Genomic DNA, 14,144 nt, shown 5'->3' on the forward strand with positions numbered 1-14,144 from the left:
CGTGTGATACAGTGCTCACACCCTGCAGTATATCCCACACACTGTGTGTGTGATACAGTACTCCTACCCTGCAGTATATCGCACACACTGTGAGTGTGAGACACAGTGCTCACACCCTGCAGTATATCCCACACACTGAGCTGTGACACAGTGCTCACACCCTGCAGTATATCCCACATACTGTGTGTGCTACAGTGCTCACACCCTGCAGTATATCCCACACACTGTGTGTGATACAGTGCTCACACCCTGCAGTATATCTCACACACTGTGTGAGTGATACAGTGCTCACACCCTGCAGTATATCCCACACACTGTGCGTGATACAGTGCTCACACCCAGCAGTATATCTCACACACTGTGTATGATACAGTGCTCACACCCTGCAGTATATCCCACACACTGTGTATGATACAGTGCTCACACCCTGCAGTATATCTCACACACTGTCTCAGTGATACAGTGCTCACACCCTGCACGTATCCCACACACTGTGTGTGTGATACAGTGCTCACACCCTGCAGTATATCCCACACACTGTGCGTGTGATACAGTACTCACACCCTGCAGTATATCCCACACACTGTGTGTGTCATACAGTGCTCACACCCTGCAGTATATCCCACACACTGTGTGTGACACAGTGCTCACACCCTGCAGTATATCCCACATACTGTGTGTGTGATACAGTGCTCACACCCTGCAGTATATCCCACACACTGTGTGTAATACAGTGCTCACACCCTGCAGTGTATCCCAAGCACTGTGTGTGCTACAGTGCTCACAACTTGCAGTAGATCACACATACTATGCACGTGATACAGTGCTCACACCCTGCAGTATATACCACACACTGTGTGTGTCATACAGTGCTGACACCCTGCTGTATATCCCACACACTGTGTGAGTGATACAGTGCTCACACCCTGCAGTATATCCCACACACTGTGCGTGTGATACAGTGCTCACACCCTGCAGTATATCCCACACACTGTGTGTGTGATACAGTACTCATACCCTGCAGTATATCGCACACACTGTGAGACACAGTGCTCACATCCTGCACGTATCCCACACACTGTGTGTGAGACACAGTGCTCACACCCTGCAGTATATCCCACACACTGTGTGAGTGATACAGTGCTCACACCCTGCAGTATATCCCACACACTGTGTGTGTCATACAGTGCTCACACCCTGCAGTATATCCCACATACTGTGTGTGTGACACAGTGCTCACACCCTGCAGTGTATCCCAAGCACTGTGTGTGCTACAGTGCTCACAACTTGCAGTAGATCCCACATACTATGCACGTGATACAGTGCTGATACCCTGCAGTATATCTCACACACTGAGAGTGATACAGTGCTCACACCCTGCAGTATATCTCACACACTGTGTGTGTGATACAGTGCTCACACCCTGCAGTATATCCCACACACTGTGTGAGTGATACAGTGCTCACACACTGCAGTATATCCCACACACTGTGTGAGTGATACAGTGCTCACACACTGCAGTATATCCCACACACTGTGTGTGCTACAGTGCTCACACCCTGCAATATATCCCACACACTGTGTGTGTAATATAGTGCTCACACCCTGCAGTATATCCCACACACTGTGTGTGATACAGTTCTCACACCCTGCAGTATATCCCACACGCTGTGTGTGTGATACAGTACTCATAGCCTGCAGTATATCCCACACACTGTGAGACACAGTGCTCACATCCTGCACGTACCCACACACTGTGTGTGTGATACAGTGCTCACACCCTGCAGTATATCCCACACACTGTGCGTGTGATACAGTACTCACACCCTGCAGTATATCCCTCACACTGTGTGTGTGACACAGTGCTCATACCCTGCAGTATATTCCACACACTGTGTGCGTGATACAGTGCTCACACCCAGCAGTATATCCCACACACTGTGCGCGTGATACAGTGCTCACACCCTGCAGTATATCCCACACACTGCGTGTGTGATACAGTGCTCACACCCTGCAGTATATCCCACACACTATGTGTGTGATACAGTGCTCACACCCTGCTGTATATCCCACACACTGTGCTGTGACACAGTGCTCACACCCTGCAGTATATCCCACACACTGTGTGTGCTACAGCGCTCACACCCTGCAGTATATCCTACACACTGTGTATGCTACAGTGCTCACACCCTGCAGTGTATCTCACACACTGTCTCAGTGATACAGTGCTCACACCCTGCAGTATATCCCACACACTGTGTGTGTCATACAGTGCTCACAACTTGCAGTAGATCCCACATACTATGCACGTGATACAGTGCTCATACCCTGCAGTATATCTCACACACTGTGTGAGTGATGCATTGCGCACACCCTGCAGTATATCCCACACACTGTGTGTGTGATACAGTGCTCACACCCTGCAGTATATCCCACACACTGTGCGTGTGATACAGTACTCACACCCTGCAGTATATCCCACACACTGTGTGTGTCATACAGTGCTCACACCCTGCAGTATATCCCACACACTGTGTGTGACACAGTGCTCACACCCTGCAGTATATCCCACATACTGTGTGTGTGATACAGTGCTCACACCCTGCAGTATATCCCACACACTGTGTGTAATACAGTGCTCACACCCTGCAGTGTATCCCAAGCACTGTGTGTGCTACAGTGCTCACAACTTGCAGTAGATCACACATACTATGCACGTGATACAGTGCTCACACCCTGCAGTATATACCACACACTGTGTGTGTCATACAGTGCTGACACCCTGCTGTATATCCCACACACTGTGTGAGTGATACAGTGCTCACACCCTGCAGTATATCCCACACACTGTGCGTGTGATACAGTGCTCACACCCTGCAGTATATCCCACACACTGTGTGTGTGATACAGTACTCATACCCTGCAGTATATCGCACACACTGTGAGACACAGTGCTCACATCCTGCACGTATCCCACACACTGTGTGTGAGACACAGTGCTCACACCCTGCAGTATATCCCACACACTGTGTGAGTGATACAGTGCTCACACCCTGCAGTATATCCCACACACTGTGTGTGTCATACAGTGCTCACACCCTGCAGTATATCCCACATACTGTGTGTGTGACACAGTGCTCACACCCTGCAGTGTATCCCAAGCACTGTGTGTGCTACAGTGCTCACAACTTGCAGTAGATCCCACATACTATGCACGTGATACAGTGCTGATACCCTGCAGTATATCCCACACACTGTGAGTGAGACACAGTGCTCACACCCTGCAGTGTACCCCACGCACTGTGCGTGTGATACAGTGCTCACACACTACAGTATATCCCACACACTGGGTGTGATACAGTGCTCACACCCTGCAGTATATCCCACACACTGTGAGACACAGTGCTCACATCCTGCAGTGTATCCCACACACTGTGCGTGTGAAACAGTGCTCACATCCGGAAGTGTATCCCACACACTGTGCGTGTGATACAGTGCTCACATCCTGCAGTGTATCCCACACACTGTGCGTGTGATACAGTGCTCACACCCTGCTGTATATCCCACACACTGTGTGTGTGATACAGTGCTCACACCCTGCAGTATATCCCACACACTGTGTGTTTAATACACTGCTCACACCCTGCAGTATATCCCACACACTGTGGGATACAGTGCTCACACCCTGCAGTATATCCCACACACTGTGTGTGATACAGTGCTCACACCCTGTAGTGTATCCCAAGCACTGTGTGTGCTACACTACTCACAACTTGCAGTAGATCACACATACTATGCACGTGATACAGTGCTCACACCCTGCAGTATATCCCACACACTGTGTGAGTGATACAGTGCTCACACCCTGCAGTATATCCCACACACTGTGTGTGCTACAGTGCTCACACCCTGCAGTATATCCTACACACTGTGTATGCTACAGTGCTCACACCCTGCAGTATATCTCACACACTGTCTCAGTGATACAGTGCTCACACCCTGCAGTATATCCCACACACTGTGTGTGTCATACAGTGCTCACAACTTGCAGTAGATCCCACATACTATGCACGTGATACAGTGCTGATACCCTGCAGTATATCTCACACACTGTGAGAGTGATACAGTGCTCACACCCTGCAGTATATCTCACACACAGTGTGTGTGATACAGTGCTCACACCCTGCAGTATATCCCACACACTGTGCGAGTGATACAGTGCTCACACCCTGCAGTATATCCCACACACTGCGTGTGTGATACAGTGCTCACACACTGCAGTATATCCCACACACTGTGTGTGTAATATAGTGCTCACACCCTGCAGTATATCCCACACACAGTGTGTGATACAGTTCTCATACCCTGCAGTATATCCCACACACTGTGCGTGTGATACAGTGCTCACACCCTGCAGTATATCCCACACGCTGTGTGTGTGATACAGTACTCATAGCCTGCAGTATATCCCACACACTGTGAGACACAGTGCTCACATCCTGCACGTATCCCACACACTGTGTGTGTGATACAGTGCTCACACCCTGCAGTATATCCCACACACTGTGTGTGTGACACAGTGCTCACACCCTGCAGTATATCCCACACACTGTGAGTGAGACACAGTGCTCACACCCTGCAGTGTATCCCACGCACTGTGCGTGTGATACAGTGCTCATATCCTGCAGTGTATCCCACACACTGTGCGTGTGATACAGTGCTCACACCCTGCAGTATATCCCACATACTGTGCATGTGATACAGTGCTCACAGCCTGAAGTGCTTCCCACATACTGTGTGTGATACAGTGCTCACACCCTGCAGTATATCCCACATACTGTGCGTGCGATACAGTGCTCACACCCTGCAGTATATCCCACATACTGTGCGTGTGATACAGCGCTCACACCCTGCTGTGTATCCCTCCATTGTGTGTGTGATACAGTGCTCACACCCTGCAGTAGATCCCAAATACTCTGCACGTGATACAGCGATCATACCCTGCAGCGTATCCCACACACTGTGCGTGTGACACAGTGCTCACACCCTGCAGTATAGCCCACACACTGTTTGTGTGATACAGTGCTCACACCCTGCAATGTATCCCACATACTGTGTGTGTGATACAGTGCTCACACCCTGCAGTATATCCCACACACTGTGCGTGTGACACAGTGCTCACACCCTGCAGCATATCCCACACACTGTGCACGTGATACAGTGCTCATACCCTGCAGTATATCTCACACACTGTGTGTGTGATACAGTGCTCACACCCTGCAGTATACGCCACAAACTGTACGTGTGATACAGTGCTCACACCCTGCAGTATATCCCACACACTGTGTGTGCTACAGTGCTCACACCCGGCAATATATCCCACACACTGTGTGTGTAATATAGTGCTCACACCCTGCAGTGTATCCCACACACTGTGTGTGATACAGTGCTCACACCCTGCAGTATATCCCACACACTGTGAGTGAGACACAGTGCTCACACCCTGCAGTGTACCCCACGCACTGTGCGTGTGATACAGTGCTCACACACTACAGTATATCCCACACACTGGGTGTGATACAGTGCTCACACCCTGCAGTATATCCCACACACTGTGAGACACAGTGCTCACATCCTGCAGTGTATCCCACACACTGTGCGTGTGAAACAGTGCTCACATCCGGAAGTGTATCCCACACACTGTGCGTGTGATACAGTGCTCACATCCTGCAGTGTATCCCACACACTGTGCGTGTGATACAGTGCTCACACCCTGCCGTATATCCCACACACTGTGTGTGTGATACAGTGCTCACACCCTGCAGTATATCCCACACACTGTGTGTTTAATACACTGCTCACACCCTGCAGTATATCCCACACACTGTGGGATACAGTGCTCACACCCTGCAGTATATACCACACACTGTGTGTCATACAGTGCTGACACCCTGCAGTATATCTCACACACAGTGTGTGTGATACAGTGCTCACACCCTGCAGTATATCCCACACACTGTGCGAGTGATACAGTGCTCACACCCTGCAGTATATCCCACACACTGCGTGTGTGATACAGTGCTCACACCCTGCAGTATATCCCACACACTATGTGTGTGATACAGTGCTCACACACTGCAGTATATCCCACACACTGAGTGAGTGATACAGTGCTCACACACTGCAGTATATCCCACACACTGTGTGAGTGATACAGTGCTCACACCCTGCAGTATATCCCACACACTGTGTGTGTGATACAGTACTCATACCCTGCAGTATATCGCACACACTGTGAGACACAGTGCTCACATGCTGCAGTGTATCCCACACACTGTGCGTGTGATACAGTGCTCACATCCTGCAGTGTATACCACACACTGTGCGTGTGATACAGTGCTCACACCCTGCCGTATATCCCACACACTGTGTGTGTGATACAGTGCTCACACCCTGCAGTATATCCCACACACTGTGTGTTTAATACACTGCTCACACCCTGCAGTACATCCCACACACTGTGGGATACAGTGCTCACACCCTGCAGTATATCCCACACACTGTGTGTGATACAGTGCTCACACCCTGCAGTGTATCCCAAGCACTGTGTGTGCTACAGTGCTCACAACTTGCAGTAGATCACACATACTATGCACGTGATACAGTGCTCACACCCTGCAGTATATACCACACACTGTGTGTGTCATACAGTGCTGACACCCTGCAGTATATCCCACACACTGTGTGAGTGATACAGTGCTCACACCTTGCAGCATATCCCACATACTGTGTGTGTGATACAGTGCTCACACCCTGCAGTATATCCCACACACTGTGAGACACAGTGCTCACACCCTGCAGTATATCCCACACACTGTGTGTGTGATACAGTACTCATACCCTGCAGTATATCGCACACACTGTGAGACACAGTGCTCACATCCTGCACGTATCCCACACACTGTGTGTGAGACACAGTGCTCACACCCTGCAGTATATCCCACACACTGTGTGAGTGATACAGTGCTCACACCCTGCAGTATATCCCACACACTGTGCGTGTGATATACAGTGCTCACACCCTGCAGTATATCCCACATACTGTGTGCGTGACACAGTGCTCACACCCTGCAGTGTATCCCAAGCACTGTGTGTGCTACAGTGCTCACAACTTGCAGTAGATCCCACATACTATGCACGTGATACAGTGCTGATACCCTGCAGTATATCTCACACACTGTGAGAGTGATACAGTGCTCACACCCTGCAGTATATCTCACACACAGTGTGTGTGATACAGTGCTCACACCCTGCAGTATATCCCACACACTGTGCGAGTGATACAGTGCTCACACCCTGCAGTATATCCCACACACTGCGTGTGTGATACAGTGCTCACACCCTGCAGTATATCCCACACACTGTGTGTGTAATATAGTGCTCACACCCTGCAGTATATCCCACACACAGTGTGTGATACAGTTCTCATACCCTGCAGTATATCCCACACACTGTGCGTGTGATACAGTGCTCACACCCTGCAGTATATCCCACACGCTGTGTGTGTGATACAGTACTCATAGCCTGCAGTATATCCCACACACTGTGAGACACAGTGCTCACATCCTGCACGTATCCCACACACTGTGTGTGTGATACAGTGCTCACACCCTGCAGTATATCCCACACACTGTGTGTGTGACACAGTGCTCATACCCTGCAGTATATCCCACACACTGTGTGCGTGATACAGTGCTCACACCCAGCAGTATATCCCACACACTGTGCGAGTGATACAGTGCTCACACCCTGCAGTATATCCCACACACTGCGTGTGTGATACAGTGCTCACACCCCGCAGTATATCCCACACACTATGTGTGTGATACAGTGCTCACACCCTGTATATCCCACACACTGTGCTGTGACACAGTGCTCACACCCTGCAGTATATCCCACACACTGTGTATGATACAGTGCTCACACCCTGCAGTATATCTCACACACTGTCTCAGTGATACAGTGCTCACACCCTGCAGTATATCCCACACACTGTGTGTGTCATACAGTGCTCACAAGTTGCAGTAGATCCCACATACTATGCACGTGATACAGTGCTCATACCCTGCAGTATATCTCACACACTGTGTGAGTGATGCATTATGCACACCCTGCAGTATATCCCACACACTGTGTGTGTGATACAGTGCTCACACCCTGCAATATATCCCACACAGTGTGTGTGTAATATAGTGCTCACACCCTGCAGTATATCCCACACACTGTGAGTGAGACACAGTGCTCACACCCTGCAGTGTATCCCACGCACTGTGCGTGTGATACAGTGCTCACATCCTGCAGTGTATCCCACACACTGTGCGTGTGATACAGTGCTCACACCCTGCAGTATATCCCACATACTGTGCATGTGATACAGTGCTCACAGCCTGAAGTGCTTCCCACATACTGTGCGTGTGATACAGTGCTCACACCCTGCAGTATATCCCACATACTGTGCGTGCGATACAGTGCTCACACCCTGCAGTATATCCCACATACTGTGCGTGTGATACAGCGCTCACACCCTGCTGTGTATCCCTCACATTGTGTGTGTGATACAGTGCTCACACCCTGCAGTAGATCCCAAATACTCTGCACGTGATACAGCGATCATACCCTGCAGCGTATCCCACACACTGTGCGTGTGACACAGTGCTCACACCCTGCAGTATAGCCCACACACTGTTTGTGTGATACAGTGCTCACACCCTGCAGTATATTCCACACACTGTGCGTGTGACACAGTGCTCACACCCTGCAGCATATCCCACACACTGTGCACGTGATACAGTGCTCATACCCTGCAGTATATCTCACACACTGTGTGTGTGATACAGTGCTCACACCCTGCAGTATACGCCACAAACTGTACGTGTGATACAGTGCTCACACCCTGCAGTATATCCCACACACTGTGTGTGCTACAGTGCTCACACCCGGCAATATATCCCACACACTGTGTGTGTAATATAGTGCTCACACACTGCAGTGTATCCCACACACTGTGCGTGTGATACAGTGCTCACATCCTGCAGTGTATCCCACACACTGTGCGTGTGATACAGTGCTCACACCCTGCCGTATATCCCACACACTGTGTGTGTGATACAGTGCTCACACCCTGCAGTATATCCCACACACTGTGTGTTTAATACACTGCTCACACCCTGCAGTATATCCCACACACTGTGGGATACAGTGCTCACACCCTGCAGTATATCCCACACACTGTGTGTCATACAGTGCTGACACCCTGCAGTATATCCCACACACTGTGTGAGTGATACAGTGCTCACACCCTGCAGTATATCCCACACACTGTGCGTGTGATATACAGTGCTCACACCCTGCAGTATATCGCACACACTGTGAGACACAGTGCTCACATCCTGCACGTATCCCACACACTGTGTGTGAGACACAGTGCTCACACCCTGCAGTATATCCCACACACTGTGTGAGTGATACAGTGCTCACACCCTGCAGTATATCCCACATACTGTGTGTGTGACACAGTGCTCACACCCTGCAGTATATCCCACACACTGTGTGTGTCATACAGTGCTCACAAGTTGCAGTAGATCCCACATACTATGCACGTGATACAGTGCTGATACCCTGCAGTATATCTCACACACTGTGAGAGTGATACAGTGCTCACACCCTGCAGTATATCTCACACACTGTGAGACACAGTGCTCACATCCTGCACGTATCCCACACACTGTGTGTGAGACACAGTGCTCACACCCTGCAGTATATCCCACACACTGTGAGACACAGTGCTCACATCCTGCACGTATCCCACACACTGTGTGTGTGATACAGTGCTCACACCCTGCAGTATATCCCACACACTGTGTGTGTGACACAGTGCTCATACCCTGCAGTATATCCCACACACTGTGTGCGTGATACAGTGCTCACACCCAGCAGTATATCCCACACACTGTGCGAGTGATACAGTGCTCACACCCTGCAGTATATCCCACACACTGCGTGTGTGATACAGTGCTCACACCCCGCAGTATATCCCACACACTATGTGTGTGATACAGTGCTCACACCCTGTATATCCCACACACTGTGCTGTGACACAGTGCTCACACCCTGCAGTATATCCCACATACTGTGCGTGTGATACAGTGCTCACACCCTGCAGTATATCTCACACACTGTCTCAGTGATACAGTGCTCACACCCTGCAGTATATCCCACACACTGTGTGTGTCATACAGTGCTCACAAGTTGCAGTAGATCCCACATACTATGCACGTGATACAGTGCTCATACCCTGCAGTATACGCCACAAACTGTACGTGTGATACAGTGCTCACACCCTGCAGTATATCCCACATACTGTGCGTGTGATACAGTGCTCACACCCTGCAGTATATCCCACATACTGTGCGTGTGATACAGTGCTCACACCCTGCAGTATGTCCCACACACTGTGCGTGTGATACACTGCTCACACCCTGCAGTATATCCCACATACTGTGCGTGTGATACAGTGCTCACACCCTGCAGTATATCTCACACACTGTGCGTGTGACACAGTGCTCACACCCTGCAGCATATCCCACACACTGTGCACGTGATACAGTGCTCATACCCTGCAGTATATCTCACACACTGTGTGTGTGATACAGTGCTCACACCCTGCAGTATACGCCACAAACTGTGCGTGTGATACAGTGCTCACACCCTGCAGTATATCCCACATACTGTGCGTGTGATACAGTGCTCACACCCTGCAGTATATCCCACACACTGTGCGTGTGACACAGTGCACACACCCTGCAGTATATCCCACACATTGTGCACGTGATACAGTGCTCATACCCTGCAGTATATCTCACACACTGTGTGTGTGATACAGTGCTCACACCCTGCAGTATATCCCACATACTGTGCGTGTGATACAGTGCTCACAGCCTGAAGTGCATCCCACATACTGTGCGTGTGATACAGTGCTCACACCCTGGAGTATATCCCACATACTGTGCGTGCGATACAGTGCTCACACCCTGCATTATATCCCACATACTGTGCGTGTGATACAGTGCTCACACCCTGCAGTATATCCCACACACTGTGCGTGTGACACAGTGCACACACCCTGCAGTATATCCCACACATTGTGCACGTGATACAGTGCTCATACCCTGCAGTATATCTCACACACTGTGTGTGTGATACAGTGCTCACACCCTGCAGTATATCCCACATACTGTGCGTGTGATACAGTGCTCACAGCCTGAAGTGCATCCCACATACTGTGCGTGTGATACAGTGCTCACACCCTGGAGTATATCCCACATACTGTGCGTGCGATACAGTGCTCACACCCTGCATTATATCCCACATACTGTGCGTGTGATACAGTGCTCACACCCTGCAGTATATCCCACATACTGTGCGTGCGATACTGTGCTCACACCCTGCATTATATCCCACATACTGTGCGTGTGATACAGTGCTCACACCCTGCAGTATATCCCACACACTGTGCGTGTGATACACTGCTCACACCCTGCAGTATATCCCACATACTGTGTGTGTGATACAGTGCTCACACCCTGCAGTATAGCCCACACACTGTGCATGTGACACAGTGCGCACACCCTGCAGTATTATCCCACACACTGTGCGTGTGACACAGTGCTCACAACCTGCAGGATATCCCACACACTGTTTGTGTGATACAGTGCTCACACCCTGCAGTATATTCTACATACTGTGTCTGACACAGTGCTCACACCCTGTAGTGTATCTCACACACTGTGCATGTGATACAGTGCTCACACCCTGCAGTATATCCCACATACTGTGTGTGTGATACAGTGCTCACACCCTGCAGTATATCCGACATACTGTGCGTGTGATACAGTGCTCACACCCTGCAGTATATTCTACATACTGTGTCTGACACAGTGCTCACACCCTGTAGTGTATCTCACACACTGTGCATGTGATACACTGCTCACACCCTGCAGTATATCCCACATACTGTGCGTGCGATACAGTGCTCACACCTTGCATTATATCCCACATACTGTGCGTGTGATACAGTGCTCACACCCTGCAGTATATCCCACACACTGTGCGTGTGATACAGTGCTCACACCCTGCAGTATATCCCACATACTGTGTGTGTGATACAGTGCTCACACCCTGCAGTATAGCCCACACACTGTGCATGTGACACAGTGCTCACACCCTGCAGTATTATCCCACACAATGTGCGTGTGATACAGTGCTCACTCCCTGCAGTATATCCCACATACTGAGCGTGTGATACAGTGCTCACACTCTGCAGTATATCCCACGTAGTGTGCGTGTGATACAGTGCTCACACACTGCAGTGCACCCCACATACTGTGTGTGTGATACAGTGCTCACACCCTGCAGTATATCCCACACACTGTGCGTGTGATACAGTGCTCACAGCCTGAAGTGCATCCCACACACTGTGCGTGTGATACAGTGCTCACACCCTAGAGTATATCCCACATACTGTGCGTGTGATACAGTGCTCACACCCTGCAGTATATCCCACACACTGTGCGTGTGATACAGTGCTCACACCCTGCAGTATATCCCACACACTGCGCGTGTGATACACTGCTCACACCCTGCAGTATATCCCACATACTGTGCGTGTGATACAGTGCTCACACCCTGCAGTATATCCCACATACTGTGCGTGTGATACAGTGCTCACACCCTGCAGTATATCCCACACACTGTGCGTGTGATACACTGCTCACACCCTGCAGTATATCCCACATACTGTGCGTGTGATACAGTGCTCACACCCTGCAGTATATCCCACATACTGTGCGTGTGATACAGTGCTCACACCCTGCAGTATAGCCCACACACTGTGCATGTGACACAGTGCTCGCACCCTGCAGTATTATCCCACACAATGTGCCTGTGATACAGTGCTCACTCCCTGCAGTATATCCCACATACTGTGCGTGTGATACAGTGCTCACACCCTGCAGTATATCCCACGTAGTGTGCGTGTGATACAGTGCTCACACCCTGCAGTGCACCCCACATACTGTGTGTGTGATACAGTGCTCATACCCTGCAGTATATCCCACACACTGTGCGCGTGATACAGTGCTCACACACTGCAGTATATCTCACACACTGTGCGTGTGACACAGTGCTCACACCCTGCAGTTTATACCACACACTGTGTGTGCTACAGTGCTCACACCCTGCAATACATCCCACACACTGTGTGTGTAATATAGTGCTCACACCCTGCAGTATATCCCACACACTGTGTGTGATACAGTTCTCACACCCTGCAGTATATCCCACACACTGTGTGTGTGATACAGTGCTCACACCCTGCAGTATATCCCACACACTGAGTGTGTGATACAGTGCTCACACCCTGCAGTATATCTCACATACTGTGTGTGTGATACAGTGCTCACACCCTGCAGTATATCCCACACACTGTGTGAGTGATACAGTGCTCACACCCTGCAGTATATCCCACACACTGTGCATGATACAGTGCTCACACTCTGCAGTATATCCCACACACTGTGTGTGTCATACAGTGCTCACACCCTGCAGTATATCCCACACTCTGTGTGTGAGACACAGTGCTCACACCCTGCAGTATATCCCACACACTATGCGTGTGATACAGTGCTCACACCCTGCAGTATATCCCACATACTGTGTGTGATACAGTGCTTACACCCTGCAGAATATCCAACACACTATGCGTGTGATACAGTGCTCACATCCTGCAGTGTATCCCACATATTGTGTGTGTACAGTGCACACACCCTCTAGCTTATCCCCCACACTGTGTGTGCTACAGTGCTCACACCCTGCAGTATATCCCACACACTGTGTGTGATACAGTGCTCACACCCTGCAGTATATCCCACACACTGTGTGTGATACAGTGCTCACACACTGCAGTATATCCCACACACTGGGTGTGTGATACAGTGCTCACACCATGCAGAATACCCCACATACTGTGCACGTGATACAGTGCTCACACCCTGCAGTACATCCCACACACTGTGTGTGATACAGTG

Source organism: Hemiscyllium ocellatum, chromosome 38, assembly GCF_020745735.1.
Source record: "Hemiscyllium ocellatum isolate sHemOce1 chromosome 38, sHemOce1.pat.X.cur, whole genome shotgun sequence".
Classification (NCBI taxonomy): Eukaryota; Metazoa; Chordata; class Chondrichthyes; order Orectolobiformes; family Hemiscylliidae; genus Hemiscyllium; species Hemiscyllium ocellatum.